The sequence below is a fragment of the Prunus avium genome, chromosome 7 (assembly GCF_965620075.1).
Source record: "Prunus avium chromosome 7, drPruAviu1.hap1.1, whole genome shotgun sequence".
Taxonomy (NCBI): Eukaryota; Viridiplantae; Streptophyta; class Magnoliopsida; order Rosales; family Rosaceae; genus Prunus; species Prunus avium.
The window spans coordinates 12843527-12860300 of record NC_142290.1 but is presented as its reverse complement, the minus strand read 5'-3'; positions in this window follow the sequence as shown (position 1 = coordinate 12860300).

The following is a 16774-nucleotide window of genomic DNA, read 5'->3' as shown; positions in this document are numbered from 1 at the left end:
ATCGAGCCCAAAACATGGGCAACATCATAATATGGTGGGAGGAGTCATTTTGTGAGTTCTGAGTGAAATCCAAACGCTAGAAGTATGGAATACACCAAGCACTCCAATTGGGAACGAACTGCCGTTGAACTTGAATTGTCCAATTTGGAACACCTATTGATTTCAGATCTAGCCCAGAACTTGGGCAACATCATAATATGGTGGGAGGAGTCATTTGGTGAGTTTTGAGTGAAATCCAATCACTAGAAGTATGGAATACACTAACCACTACAATTAGGAACGAACTGCCGTTGAACTTGAATTCTCCAATTTCTCACACCTATTGATTTCGGATCGAGCCCAAAACTTGGGCAACATCATAATATGGCGGGAGGAGTCATTTAGTGAGTTTTGAGTGAAATCCAATCGCTAGAATTATGGAATACACCAACCACTCCAATTAGGAACGAACTGCCGTTGAACTTGAATTGTCCAATTTCTCACACCTATTGATTTCGGAACGAGCCCCAAACTTGGGCAACATCATAATATGGTGGGAGGAGGCATTTGGTGAGTTTTGAGTGAAATCCAATCGCTATAATTATGGAATACACCAACCACTCCAATTAGGAACGAATTGCCGTTGAACTTGAATTGTCCAATTTGGAACACCTATTGATTTCGGATCGAAACCAAAACTTGGGCAACATCATAATATGGTGGGAGGAGTCATTTGGTGAGTTTTCAGTGAAATCCAATCGTTAGAATTATGGAATACACCAACCACTCCAATTAGGAACGAACTGCCGTTGAACTTGAATTGTCTAATTTGGAACACCTATTGATTTCGTATCGAGCCCAAAACTTGGGCAACATCATACTATGGTGGGAGGAGTCATTTGGTGAGTTTTCAGTCAAATCCAATCGCTAGAAGTATGGAATACACCAACCACTCCAATTAGGAACGAACTGCCGTTGAACTTGAATTGTCCAATTTCTCACACCTATTGATTTCGGATCGAGCCCAAAACTTGGGCAACATCATAATATGGTGGGAGGAGTCATTTGGTTAGTTTTGAGTGAAATCCAATCGCTAGAAGTGTGGAATACACCAACCACTCCAATTAGGAACGAACTGCCGTTAAACTTGGATTGTCCAATTTCCCACACCTATTGATTTCAGATCGAGCCCAAAACATGGGCAACATCATAATAAGGTGGGAGGAGTTTTGAGTGAAATCCAATCGCTAGAAGTATGGAATACACCAACCACTCCAATTAGGAACGAACTGCCGTTGAACTTGAATTGTCCAATTTCCCACACCTATTGATTTCGGATCGAGCCCAAAATTTGGGCAACATCATAATATGGTGGGAGGAGTCATTTCGTTAGTTTTGAGTGAAATCCAATCGCTAGAAGTGCGGAATACACCAACCACTCCAATTAGGAACGAACTGCCGTTGAACTTGAATTGTCCAATTTCTCACACCTATTGATTTCGGATCGAGCCCAAAGGTTGGGCAACATCATAATGTGGTGGGAGGAGTCATTTGGTTTGTTTTAAGTGAAATCCAATAGCTAGAAGTATGGAATACACTAACCACTACAATTAGGAACGAACTGCCGTTGAACTTGAATTCTCCAATTTCTCACACCTATTGATTTCGGATCGAGCCCAAAACTTGGGCAACATCATAATATGGTGGGAGGAGTCATTTACTGAGTTTTGAGTGAAATCCAATCGCTAGAATTATGGAATACACCAACCACTCCAATTAGGAACGAACTGCCGTTGAACTTGAATTGTCCAATTTCCCACACCTATTGATTTCGGAACGAGCCCAAAACTTGGGCAACATCATAATATGGTGCGAGGAGTCATTTGGTGAGTTTTGAGTGAAATCCAATCGCTAGAAGTATGGAATACACCAACCACTCCAATTAGGAACGAACTGCCGTTCAACTTGAATTGTCCAATTTCGAACACCTATTGATTTCGGATCGAGCCCAAAACTTGGGCAACATCATACTATGGTGGGAGGAGTCATTTGGTGAGTTTTCAGTCAAATCCAATCGCTGGAAGTGTGGAATACACCAACCACTCCAATTAGGAACGAACTGCCGTTGAACTTGAATTGTCCAATTTCTCACACCTATTGATTTCGGATCGAGCCCAAAACTTGGGCAACATCATAATATGGTGGGAGGACTCATTTGGTTAGTTTTGAGTGAAATCCAATCGCTAGAAGTGTGGAATACACCAACCACTCCAATTAGGAACGACCTGCCGTTGAACTTGGATTGTCCAATTTCCCACACCTATTGATTTCAGATCGAGCCCAAAACATGGGCAATATCATAATAAGGTGGGAGGAGTTTTGAGTGAAATCCAATCCCTAGAAGTATGGAGTACACCAACCACTCCAATTAGGAACGAACTGCCGTTGAACTTGAATTGTCCAATTTCCCACACCTATTGATTTCGGATCGAGCCCAAAATTTGGGCAACATCATAATATGGTGGGAGGAGTCAATTGGTGAGTTTTGAGTGAAATCCAATCTCTAGAAGTATGGAATACACCAACCACTCCAATTAGGAACGAACTGCCGTTGAACTTGAATTGTCCAATTTCTCACACATATTGATTTCGGTTCAAGCCCCAAACTTGGGCAACATCATAATATGGTGGGAGGAGTCATTTGGTGAGTTTTGAGTGAAATCCAATCGCAAGAAGTATGGAATACACCAACCACTCCAATTAGGAACGAACTTCCGTTGAATTTGAATTGTCCAATTTCTCAAACCCATTGATTTCGGATCGAGCCCAAAACTTGGGCAACATCATAATGTGGTGGGAGGAGTCAATTGGTGAGTTTTGAGTGAAATCCAATCGCTAGCAGTACGGAATACACCAACCACTCCAATTAGGAACGAACTGCCGTTGAACTTGAATTGTCCGATTTGGAACACCTATTAATTTCGGATCGAGCCCAAAACTTGTTCAACATCATAATAAGGTGGGAGGAGTTTTGAGTGAAATCCAATCGCTAGAAGTATGGAATACACCAACCACTCCAATTTGGAACGAACTGCCGTTGAACTTGAATTGTCCAATTTCTCACACCTATTGATTTCGGATCGAGCTCAAAACTTGGGCAACATCATAATATGGTGGGAGGAGTCATTTGGTGCGTTTTGAGTGAAATCCAATCGCTAGAAGTATGGAATACACCAACCACTCCAATTAGGAACGAACTGCCGTTGAACTTGAATTGTCCAATTTCGAACACCTATTGATTTCGGATCGAGCCCAAAACTTGGGCAACATCATAATAAGGTGGGAGGAGTTTTGAGTGAAATCCAATCGCTAGAAGTATGGAATACACCAACCACTCCAATTAGGAACGAACTGCCGTTGAACTTGAATTGTCCAATTTCGAACACCTATTGATTTCGGATCGAGCCCAAAACTTGGGCAACATCATAATATGGTGGGAGGAGTCATTTGGTTAGTTTTGAGTTAAATCCAATCGCTAGAAGTGTGGAATACACCAACCACTCCAATTAGGAACGAACTTCCGTTGAACTTGGATTGTCCAATTTCCCACACCTATTGATTTCAGATCGAGCCCAAAACATGGGCAACATCATAATAAGGTGGGAGGAGTTTTGAGTGAAATCCAATCGCTAGAAGTATGGAATACACCAACCACTCCAATTAGGAACGAACTGCCGTTGAACTTGAATTGTCCCATTTGCAACACCTATTGATTTCGGATCGAGCCCAAAACTTGGGCAACATCATAATATGGTGGGAGGAGTCATTTGGTTAGTTTTGAGTTAAATCCAATCGCTAGAAGTGTGGAATACACCAACCACTCCAGTTAGGAACGAACTGCCGTTGAACTTGAATTGTCCACTTTGCAACACCTATTGATTTCGGATCGAGCCCAAAACTTGGGCAACATCATAATATGGTGGGAGAAGTCATTTGATGAGTTTTGAGTGAAATCCAATCGCTAGAAGTATGGAATACACCAACCACTCCAATTAGGAACGAACTGCCGTTGAACTTGAATTGTCCAATTTCGAACACCTATTGATTTCGGATCGAGCCCAAAACTTGGGCAACATCATAATATGGTGGGAGGAGTCATTTGGTGAGTTTTGAGTGAAATCCAATCCCTAGAAGTATGGAATACAGCAACCACTCCAATTAGGAACGACCTGCCGTTGAACTTGAATTGTCCAATTTCTCACACCTATTGATTTCGGATCGAGCCCAAACCTTGGGCAACATCATAATATGGTGGGAGGAGTCACTTGGTGAGTTTTGAGTGAAATCCAGTCGCTAGAAGTATAGAATACACCAACCACTCCAATTAGAAATGAACTGCCGTTGAACTTGGATTGTCCAATTTCCCACACCTATTGATTTCAGATCGAGCCCAAAACATGGGCAACATCATAATAAGGTGGGAGGAGTTTTGAGTGAAATCCAATCGCTAGAAGTATGGAATACACCAACCACTCCAATTTGGAACGAACTGCCGTTGAACTTGAATTGTCCAATTTCCAACACCTATTGATTTCGGATCGAGCCCAAAACTTGGGCAACATCATAATATGGTGGGAGAAGTCATCTGGTGAGTTTTGAGTGAAATCCAATCGCTAGAAGTATGGAATACACCAACCACTCCAATTAGGAACGAACTGCCGTTGAACTTGAATTGTCCAATTTCGAACACCTATTGATTTCGAATCGAGCCCAAAACATAGGCAACATCATAATATGGTGGGAGGAGTCACTTGGTGAGTTTTGAGAGAAATCCAGTCGCTAGAATTATGGAATACACCAACCACTCCAATTAGGAACGAACTGCCGTTGAACTTGAATTGTCCAATTTGGAACACCTACTGATTTCAGATCGAGCCCAAAACTTGGGCAACATCATAATATGGTGGGAGGAGTCATTCGGTGAGTTTTGAGTGAAATCCAATCGCTTGAAGTATGGAATACACCAACCACTCCAATTAGGAACGATCTGCCGTTGAACTTGAATTGTCCAATTTCTCACACCTATTGATTTCGGATCGTACCCCAAACTTGGGCAACGTCATAACATGGTGGGAGGAGTCATTTGGTGAGTTTTGAGTGAAATCCAATCTCTAGAAGTATGGAATACACCAATCACTCCAATTAGGAACTATCTGCCGTTGAACTTGAATTGTCCAATTTCTCACACCTATTGATTTCGGATCGAGCCCAAAACTTGGGCAACATCATAATGTGGTGGGAGGAGTCATTTGGTTTGTTTTGAGTGAAATCCAATCGCTAGAAGTATGGAATACACCAACCACCCCAATTAGGAACGAACTGCCGTTGAACTTGAATTGTCCAATTGGGAACACCTATTGATTTCGGATCGAGCCCAAAACTTGGGCAACATCATAATATGGTGGGAGGACTCATTTGGTGAGTTTTGAGTGAAATCCAATGGCTAGAAGTATGGAATACACCAACCACTCCAATTTGGAACGAACTGCCGTTGAACTTGAATTGTCCAATTTCTAACACCTATTGATTTCGGATCGAGCCCAAAACTTGGGCAACATCATAATATGGTGGGAGTAGTCATTTGGTGAGTTTTGAGTGAAATCCAATCGCTAGAAGTAAGGAATACACCATCCACTCCAATTAGGAACGAACTTCCGTTGAACTTGAATTGTCAAATTTCTCACACCTATTGATTTCGGATCGAGCCCAAAACTTGGGCAACATCATAATATGGTGGGAGGAGTCATTTGGTGAGTTTTGAGTGAAATCCAATCGCTAGAAGTATGGAATACACCAACCACTCCAATTAGGAACGAACTGCCGTTGAACTTGAATTGTCCAATTTGGAACACCTATTGATTTCGGATCGAGCCCAAAACTTGGGCAACAACACAATATGGTGGGAGTAGTCATTTGGTTAGTTTTGAGTGAAATCCAATCGCTAGAAGTATGGAATACACCAACCACTCCAATTACGAACGAACTGCCGTTGAACTTGAAGTGTCCAATTTGGAACACCTATTGATTTCGGTTCCAGCCCAAAACTTGGGCAACATCATAATATGGTGGGAGGAGTCAATTGGTGAGTTTTGAGTGAAATCCAATCGCTAGAAGTTTGGAATACACCAACCACTCCAATTAGGAACGAACTGCCGTTGAACTTAAATTGTCCAATTTTTCACACCTATTGATTTCGGATCGAGCCCAAAGCTTGGGCAACATCATAATATGGTGGGAGGAGTCAATTGGTCAGTTTTGAGTGAAATCCAATCGCTAGAAGTATGGAATACACCAACCACTCCAATTAGGAACGAACTGCCGTCGAACTTGAATTGTCCAATTTGGAACACCTATTAATTTCGGATCGAGCCCAAAACTTGGGCAGGATCATAATATGGTGGGAGGAGTCATTTGGTGAGTTTTGAGTGAAATCCAATCGCTAGAAGTATGGAATAGACCAACCACTCCAATGAGGAACGAAATGCCGTTGAACTTGAATTGTCCAATTTCGAACACCTATTGATTTCGGATCGAGCCCAAAACTTGGGCAACATCATAATATGGTGGGAGGAGTCATTTGGTGAGTTTTCAGTGAAATCCAATCGCTAGAAGTATGGAATACACCAACCACTCCAATTAGGAACGAACTGCCGTCGAACTTGAATTGTCCAATTTGGAACACCTATTGATTTCGGATCGAGCCCAAAACTTGGGCAACTTCATAATATGGTGGGAGGAGTCATTTGGTGAGGTTTGAGTGAAATCCAATCGCTAGAAGTATGGAATACACCAACCACTCCAATTAGGAACGAACTGCCGTTGAATTTGAATTGTCAAATTTCTCACACCTATTGATTTCGGATCGAGCCCAAAACTTGGGCAACATCATAAAATGGTGGGAGGAGTCATTTGGTGAGTTTTGAGTGAAATCCAATCGCTAAAAGTGTGGAATACACCAACCACTCCAATTAGGAACGAACTGCCGTTGAACTTGAATTGTTCAATTTCTGACACCTATTGATTTCGGATTGAGCCCAAAACTTGGGCAACATCATAATATGGTGGGAGGAGTCATTTGGTTAGTTTTTAGTGAAATCCAATCGCTAGAAGTATGGAATACACCAACCACTCCAATTAGGAACGAACTGCCGTTGAACATGAATTGTCCAATTTGGAACACCTATTGATTTCGGATCGAGCCCATAACTTGGGCAACATCCTAGTACGGTGAGAGGTGTCATTTTGTGAGTTTTGAGTGAAATCCAATCGCTAGAAGTGTGGAATACACCAACCACTCCAATTAGGAACGAAATGCCGTTGAAATTGAATTGACCAATTTCTCACACCTATTAATTTCGGATCGAGCCCAAAACTTGGGCAGCATCATAATATGGTGGGAGGAGTCATTTGGTGAGTTTTGAGTGAAATCCAATCGCTAGAAGTATGGAATACACCAACCACTCCAATGAGGAACGAACTGCCGTTGAACTTGAATTGTCCAATTTCGAACACCTATTGATTTCGGATTGAGCCCAAAACTTGGGCAACATCATAATATGGTGGGAGGAGTCAGTTGGTTAGTTTTGAGTGAAATCCAATCGCTAGAAGTATGGAATACACCAACCACTCCAATTAGGAACGAACTGCCGTTGAACATGAATTGTCCAATTTGGAACACCTATTGATTTCGGATCGAGCCCAAAACTTGGGCAGCATCATAATATGGTGGGAGGAGTCATTTGGTGAGTTTTGAGTGAAATCCAATCGCTAGACGTATGGAATACACCAACCACTCCAATTAGGAACGAACTGCTGTTGAACTTGAAGTGCCCAATTTGGAACAACTATTGATTTCGGATCGAGCCCAAAACTTGGGCAACATCATAATATGGTGGGAGGAGTCATTTGGTGAGTTTTGAGTGAAATCCAATCGCTAGAAGTATGGAATACACCAACCACTACAATTAGGAACGAACTGCCGTTGATCTTGAAGTGCCCAATTTCTCACACCTATTGATTTCGGATCGAGCCCAAAACTTGGGCAACATCATAATATGGTGGGAGGAGTCATTTGGTGAGTTTTGAGTGAAATCCAATCGCTAGACGTATGTAATACACCAACCACTCCAATTAGGAACGAACTGCCGTTGAACTTGAATTGTCCAATTTCTCCCACCTATTGATTTCGGATCAAGCCCCAAACTTGGGCAACATCATAATATGGTGGGAGGAGTCATTTGGTGAGTTTTGAGTGAAATCCAATCGCTAGAAGTATGGAATACACCAACCACTCCAATTAGGAACGAACTTCCGTTGAACTTGAATTGTCCAATTTCTCACACCTATTGATTTCGGATCGAGCCCAAAACTTGGGGAACATCATAATATGGTGGGAGGAGACATTTGGTGAGTTTTGAGTGAAATCCAATCGCTAGAAGTGTGGAATACACCAACCACTCCAATTAGGAACGAACTGCCGTTGAACTTGAATTGTCCAATTTCTCACACCTATTGATTTCGGATCGAGCCCAAAACTTGGGCAACATCATAATATGGTGGGAGGAGTCATTTGGTTAGTTTTGAGTGAAATCCAATCGCTAGAAGTATGGAATACACCAACCACTCCAATTAGGAACGAACTTCCGTTGAACTTGAATTGTCCAATTTCTCACACCTATTGATTTCGGATCGAGCCCAAAACTTAGCCCTATAAATAGAGGAGTCTTCAAGCTACAAAATTCACTTCAGCCATCCTCCACACTTCCATCATCCAGAAATCATCCTCATACATTCCCACAACCCCAAACACTCAAGCAATCAACCCAATACTCTAAACTGCCCCAAAATCACCAAAACAGCTCCAGAAAACCTCCCTTCCATTTCCCTACGAATTTCCTCTTTCTCAGCCATCACCACTCACTCAAGCTCATCTCAAATCACCTCCATATCCTTCATACATCCTTCTAGACGTGGAGAAGCTCTTGGAGAAGCATTGGACACTACAAGAACTTCAGAAAAGGGTTTTTCTACTCTTATGGCATTCATTATGTTTTCCCATTTCTATTTTAGTTTCTTTTCCATTATGAGTAGCTAAATCCATAACTAGGGCTTCGATGTAACCTAACATGAATATTCTGGGTTTATAAGTTTGGAGTTTCAAGTTTGATTCATGATTCATGTTCTTATTCATTATGCTTATAAGTTAACATGCTTGTTTGAATGATTGATCACCATTAGAACTTGTTTGTTAACTATCTTGGTTTGAATTAAGAGTAGACACCATGCTTTAATTCGAATTGAACTATGAATAGGAAGAGTATGTATGGACATTCGACAACAGGGATTAGATACATGCTTGGTTGTTTAAATTGTTCTTCTATGCTTAATGGGTTCCTAATGCTTAATTTTAGGTTAGACAACAAATGATCAAATTAGGGAATTAGGAACACAAGGTTAGGACCAAACACCATGGCCTAATCATACTTTAGCTAGAATCAATCTTTGAATCTGAATTAGACTTGTTACTTGACTCCATATAACCCAGAATTGAATTGTTATGGTGATTCGAATGCCCTAGTCTCCAAATATGTTTTCCAACTCTTAAAACCACTCTTTGTTACACTTGTTTATTTGCTTTCATTTGCAATTTCAGTTTGCTCACTTCCTTTCACAATCACAATCACTCTCACTTTAATTTCTGTTTTAGACTTAACTTCCTAACTTCTTGAATTCGGTAATCTACGTACATAACTAATTTGAACTTCTCAGTCTTCGTGGGTACGACCTCGTACTTGTCTTGCTATATTACTAATTGCCCCGTACAATTGCGAGTTAACATAATAATTAACAACAAATACACCAACCACTCCAATTAGGAACGAACTGCCGTTGAACTCTAATTGTCATATTTGGAAGACCTATTGATTTCGGATCGAGCCCAAAACTTGGGCAACATCATAATACGGTGGGAGGAGTCAATTGGTGAGTTTTGAGTGAAATCCAATCGCTAGAAATATGGAATACACCAACCACTCCAATTAGGAACGAACTGCCGTTGAACTTGAATTGCCAAATTTCTCACACCTATTCATTTTGGATCGAGCCCCAAACTTGGGCAACATCATAATATGGTGGCAGGAGTCATTTGGTGAGTTTTGAGTGAAATCCAATCGCTAGAAGTATGGAATACACCAACCACTCCAATTAGGAACGAACTGCCGTTGAACTTGAATTGTCCAATTTTTCAAACCTATTGATTTCGGATCGAGCCCAAAACTTGGGCAACATCATAATATGGTGGGAGGAGTCAATTGGTGAGTTTTGAGTGAAATCCAATCGCTAGAAGTATGAAATACACCAACCACTCCAATTAGGAACGAACTGCCGTTGAACTTGAATTGTCCAATTTTTCACACCTATTGATTTCGGATCGACCCCAAAACTTGGGTAACATCATAATATGGTGGGAGGAGTCCTTTCGTGAGTTTTGAGTGAAATCCAATCGCTAGAAGTATGGAATACACCAACCACTCCAATTAGGAACGAACTGCCGTTGAACTTGAATTGTCCAATTTCTCACACCTATTGATTTCGGATCGAGCCCAAAGCTTGGGCAACATCATAATGTGGTGGGAGGAGTCATTTGGTTTGTTTTAAGTGAAATCCAATCGCTAGAAGTATGGAATACACCAACGACCCCAATTAGGAACGAACTGCCGTTGAATTTGAATTGTCCAATTTGGAACACCTATTGATTTCGTATCGAGCCCAAAACTTGGGCAACATCATAATATGGTGGGAGGAGTCATTTGGGGAGTTTTGAGTGAAATCCAATCTCTAGAAGTATGGAATACACCAACCACTCCAATCAGGAACGAACTGCCGTTGAACTTGAATTGTCCAATTTGGAACACCTATTGATTTCGGATCGAGCCCAAAACTTGGGCAACATCATAATATGGTGGGAGGAGTCATTTGGGGAGTTTTGAGTGAAATCCAATCTCTAGAAGTATGGAATACACCAACCACTCCAATTAGGAACGAACTGCCGTTGAACATGAATTGTCCAATTTCTCACACCTATTGATTTCGGATCGAGCCCAAAACTTGGGCAACATCGTAATATGGTGGGAGGAGTCATTTGGTTTGTTTTGAGTGAAATCCAATCGCTAGAAGTATGGAATACTCCAACCACTCCAATTAGGAACGAACTGCCGTTGAACTTGAATTGTCCAATTTCTCACACCTATTGATTTCGGATCGAGCCCAAAACTTAGGCAAGATCATAATATGGTGGGAGGAGTCATTTGGTTAGTTTTGAGTGAAATCCAATCCCTAGAAGTATGGAATACACCAACCACTCCAATTAGGAATGAACTGCCGTTGAACTTGAATTGTCCAATTTCTCACACCTATGGATTTCGGATCGAGCCCAAAACTTGGGCAACATCATAACATGGTGGGAGGAGTCATTTTGTGAGTTTTGAGTGAAATCCAATCGCTAGAAGTATTGAATACACCAACCACTCCAATTAGGAACGAACTGCCGATGAACTTGAATTGTCCAATTTCTCACACCTATTGATTTCGGATCGAGCCCAAAGCTTGGGCAACATCATAATGCGGTGGGAGGAGTCATTTGGTTTGTTTTGAGTGAAATCCAATCACTAGAAGTATGGAATACACCAACGACCCCAATTAGGAACGAACTGCCGTTGAACTTGAATTGTCCAATTTGGAACACCTATTGATTTCGTATCGAGCCCAAAACTTGGGCAACATCATAATATGGTGGGAGGAGTCATTTGGCGAGTTTTGAGTGAAATCCAGTCGCTAGAAGTATGGAATACACCAACCACTCCAATCAGGAACGAACTGCCGTTGAACTTGAATTGTCCAATTTCTCACACCTATTGATTTCGGATCGAGCCCAAAACTTAGGCAACATCATAATGTGGTGGGAGGAGTCATTTGGTTTGTTTTGAGTGAAATCCAATCGCTAGAAGTATGGAATACACCAACCACCCCAATTAGGAACGAACTGCCGTTGCACTTGAATTGTCCAATTTGGAACACCTATTGATTTCGTATCGAGCCCAAAACTTGGGCAACATCATAATATGGTGGGAGGAGTCATTTGGTGAGTTTTGAGAGAAATCCAGTCGCTAGAAGTATGGAATACACCAACGACTCCAATTTGGAACGAACTGCTGTAGAACTTGAATTGTCCAATTTGGAACACCTATTGATTTCGGATCGAGCCCAATACTTGGGCAACATCATAATATGGTGGGAGGAGTCATTTGGTGAGTTTTGAGTGAAATCCAATCCCTAGAAGTATGGAATACACCAACCACTCCAATTAGGAACGAACTGCCGTTGAACTTGAATTGTCCAATTTCGAACAACAATTGATTTCGGATCGAGCCCAAAACTTGGGCAACATCATAATATGGTGGGAGGAGTCATTGGGTGAGTTTTGAGTGAAATCCAATCGCTTGAAGTATTGAATACACCAACCACTGCAATTAGGAACGAACTGCTGTTGAACTTGAATTGTCCAATTTGGAACACCTATTGATTTCGGATCGAGCCCAAAACTTGGGCAACATCATAATTTGGTGGGAGGAGTCAATTGGTGAGTTTTGAGTGAAATCCAATCGCTAGAAGTATGGAATACACCAACCACTCCAATTAGGAACGAACTGCCGTTGAACTTGAATTGTCCAATTTCTCACACCTATTGATTTCGGATCGAGCCCAAAACTTGGGCAACATCATAATATGGTGGGAGGAGTCATTTTGAAAATTTTGAGTGAAATACAATCGCTAGAAGTATGGAATACACCAACCACTCCAATTAGGAACGAACTGCCGTTGAACTTGAATTGTCCAATTTCTCACACCTATTGATTTCGGATCGAGCCCAAAACTTGGGCAACATCATAATATGGTGGGAGGAGTCATTTGGTTAGTTTTGAGTGAAATCCAATCGCTAGAAGTATGGAATACACCAACCACCCCAATTATGAACGAACTGCCGTTGAACTTGAATTGTCCAATTTGGAACACCTATTGATTTCGTATCGAGCCCAAAACTTGGGCAACATCAAAATATGGTGGGAGGAGTCATTTGGTGAGTTTTGAGTGAAATCCAATCACTAGAAGTATGGAATACACCAACCACTCCAATTAGGAACGAACTGCCGTTGAACTTGAATTGTCCAATTTCTCACACCTATTGATTTCGGATCGAGCCCAAAACTTGGGCAACATCATAATATGGTGGGAGGAGTCAATTGGTGAGTTTTGAGTGAAATCCAATCGCTAGAAGTATGGAATACACCAACCACTCCAATTAGGAACGAACTGCCGTTGAACTTGAATTGTCCAATTTCTCACACCTATTGATTTCGGATCGAGCCCAAAACTTGGGCAACATCATAATATTGTGGGAGGAGTCATTTGGTTAGTTTCGAGTGAAATCCAATCGCTAGAAGTATGGAATACACCAACCACCCCAATTAGGAACGAACTGCCGTTGAACTTGAATTCTCCAATTTCTCACACCTATTGATTTCGGATAGAGCCCAAAAGTTGGGCAACATCATAATGTGGTGGGAGGAGTCATTTGGTGAGTTTTGGGTGAAATCCAATCTCTAGAAGTATGGAATACACCAACCACTCCAATTAGGAATGAACTGCCGTTGAACTTGAATTGTCCAATTTGGAACACCTACTGATTTCGGATCGAGCCCAAAACTTGGGCAACATCATAATATGGTGGGAAGAGTCATTTGGTGAGTTTTGAGTGAAATCCAATCTTTAGAAGTATGGAATGCACCAACCACTCCACTTAGGAACGAACTGCCGTTGAACTTGAATTGTCCAATTTCTCACACCTATTGATTTCGGATCGAGCCCAAAACTTGGGCAACATCATAATATGGTGGGAGGAGTCATTTGGTTAGTTTCGAGTGAAATCCAATCGCTAGAAGTATGGAATACACCAACCACCCCAATTAGTAAAGAAATGGCGTTGAACTTGAATTGTCCAATTTGGAACACCTATTGATTTCGGATCGAGCCCAAAACTTGGGCAACACCATAATATGGTGGGAGGAGTCATTTGGTGAGTTTTGAGTGAAATCCAATCGTTAGAAGTATGGAATACACCAACCACTCCAATTAGGAATGAACTGTCGTTGAACTTGAATTGTCCAATTTCTCACACCTATTGATTTCGGATCCAGCCCAAAACTTGGGCAACATCATAATATGGTGGGAGGAGTCATTTTAAAAGTTTTGAGTGAAATACAATCGCTAGAAGTACGGAATACACCAACCACTCCAATTAGGAACGAACTGCCGTAGAACTTGAATTGTCCAATTTCTCACACCTATTGATTTCGGATCGAGCCCAAAACTTGGGCAACATCATAATATGGTGGGAGGAGTCATTTGGTGAGTTTTGAGTGAAATCCAATCGCTAGAAGTGTGGAATACACCAACCACTCCAATTAGGAACGAACTGCCGTTGAACTTGAATTGTCCAATTTCTCGCACCTATCGATTTCAGATAGTGCCCAAAACTTGGGCAACATCATAATGTGGTGGGAGGAGTCATTTGGTTAGTTTTGAGTGAAACCCAAACGCTAGAAGTATGGAATACACCAACCACCCCAATTATGAACAAACCGCCGTTGAACTTGAATTGTCCAATTTGGAACACCTATTGATTTCGTATCGAGCCCAAAACTTGGGCAACATCAAAATATGGTGGGAGGAGTCATTTGGTGAGTTTTGAGTGAAATCCAATCGCTAGAAGTATGGAATACACCAACCACTCCAATTAGGAACGAACTGCCGTTGAACTTGAATTGTCCAATTTCTCACACCTATTGATTTCGGATCGAGCCCAAAACTTGGGCAACATCATAATATGGTGGGAGGAGTCAATTGGTGAGTTTTGAGTGAAATCCAATCGCTAGAAGTATGGAATACACCAACCACCCCAATTAGGAACGAACTGCCGTAGAACTTGAATTGTCCAATTTCTCACACCTATTGATTTCGGATCGAGCCCAAAACTTGGGCAACATCATAATATGGTGGGAGGAGTCATTTGGTGAGTTTTGAGTGAAATCCAATCGCTAGAAGTGTGGAATACACCAACCACTCCAATTAGGAACGAACTGCCGTTGAACTTGAATTGTCCAATTTCTCACACCTATCGATTTCAGATAGTGCCCAAAACTTGGGCAACATCATAATGTGGTGGGAGGAGTCATTTGGTTAGTTTTGAGTGAAACCCAAACGCTAGAAGTATGGAATACACCAACCACCCCAATTATGAACAAACTGCCGTTGAACTTGAATTGTCCAATTTGGAACACCTATTGATTTCGTATCGAGCCCAAAACTTGGGCAACATCAAAATATGGTGGGAGGAGTCATTTGGTGAGTTTTGAGTGAAATCCAATCGCTAGAAGTATGGAATACACCAACCACTCCAATTAGGAACGAACTGCCGTTGAACTTGAATTGTCCAATTTCTCACACCTATTGAGTTCGGATCGAGCCCAAAACTTGGGCAACATCATAATATGGTGGGACGAGTCATTTGGTTAGTTTCGAGTGAAATCCAATCGCTAGAAGTATGGAATACACCAACCACCCCAATTAGGAACGAACTGCCGTTGAACTTGAATTGTCCAATTTCTCAAACCCATTGATTTCGGATAGAGCCCAAAACTTGGGCAACATCATAATGTGGTGGGAGGAGTCATTTGGTGAGTTTTGAGTGAAATCAAATCGCTAGAACTATGGAATGCACCAACCACTCCAATTAGGAATGAACTGCCGTTGAACTTGAATTGTCCAATTTGGAACACCTACTGATTTCGGATCGAGCCCAAAACTTGGGCAACATCATAATGTGGTGGGAGGAGTCATTTGGTGAGTTTTGAGTGAAATCCAATCTTTAGAAGTATGGAATACACCAACCACTCCACTTAGGAACGAACTGCCGTCGAACTTGAATTGTCCAATTTCTCACACCTATTGATTTCGGATCGAGCCCAAAACTTGGGCAACATCATAATATGGTGGGAGGAGTCATTTGGTTAGTTTCGAGTGAAATCCAATCGCTAGAAGTATGGAATACACCAACCACCCCAATTAGGAACGAACTGGCGTTGAACTTGAATTGTCCAATTTGGAACACCTATTGATTTCGGATCGAGCCCAAAACTTGGGCAACACCATAATATGGTGGGAGGAGTCATTTGGTGAGTTTTGAGTGAAATCCAATCGTTAGAAGTATGGAATACACCAACCACTCCACTTTGGAACGAACTGTCGTTGAACTTGAATTGTCCAATTTCTCACACCTATTGATTTCGGATCGAGCCCAAAACTTGGGCAACATCATAATACGGTGGGAGGAGTCATTTGGTGAGTTTTGAGTGAAATCCAATCGCTAGAAGTGTGGAATACACCAACCACTCCAATTACGAACGAACTGCCGTTGAACTTGAATTGTCCAATTTCTCACACCTATTAATTTCGGATCGAGCGTAAAAGTTGGGCAACATCATAATATGGTGGGAGGAGTCATTCGGTTTGTTTTGAGTGAAATCCAATCGCTAGAAGTATGGAATACACCAACCACTCCAATTAGGAAGAAACTGCCGTTGAACTCTAATTGTCAAATTTGGAAAACCTATTGATTTCG